Below are 559 nucleotides of genomic sequence, written 5' to 3'. Positions count from 1 at the left end.
TTAAAGGCAGAATCATCTAGTAAAAGAACTTCACAGTGGGTGGAATTCATTGCTGATAGTACTCAATCCAATGATGAGGAAGATGAGGGAAGGAAGGAGGCAATAGCCCAGGAGCGAGAAGAGTGTAGAGAACACATGCTGCAAGACGCGGGAACCAAGGAACAGTCAGACATTAGCATAACCCAAGTAGATGGCTCAAGGAATAATCTGACAAGGTTTGAAAATCTAGATGCTCATGTCACTTCAAAACACATCTCTCTAAGCCATTACCCAAACATTCCCACCTAATCCCAACCAAATATCCAACCAAACTCTAGAAATCAAAACTCCCTCAACCAATTCCTTGACCCCACAACTCTAAACTCACTTACCCCATGGAAACAGACTATCCAAATGCAACCAACCCCTTCCTATTAATCCAATCCGAGCCTAGTACAAATTCCCAAGAACAAAACAATCCAATTATCCCAGTTCTTGAAAACTGCAATACTTACCCCCAAATGAAACATGATTCAACTACTAAAGGTTCCAGACTATCTCAAGAACACCCCCCCCCCCC

Source organism: Quercus lobata, chromosome 2 (genome assembly GCF_001633185.2).
Source record: "Quercus lobata isolate SW786 chromosome 2, ValleyOak3.0 Primary Assembly, whole genome shotgun sequence".
Taxonomy (NCBI): Eukaryota; Viridiplantae; Streptophyta; class Magnoliopsida; order Fagales; family Fagaceae; genus Quercus; species Quercus lobata.
Note: the sequence above shows the minus strand (reverse complement) of the source record.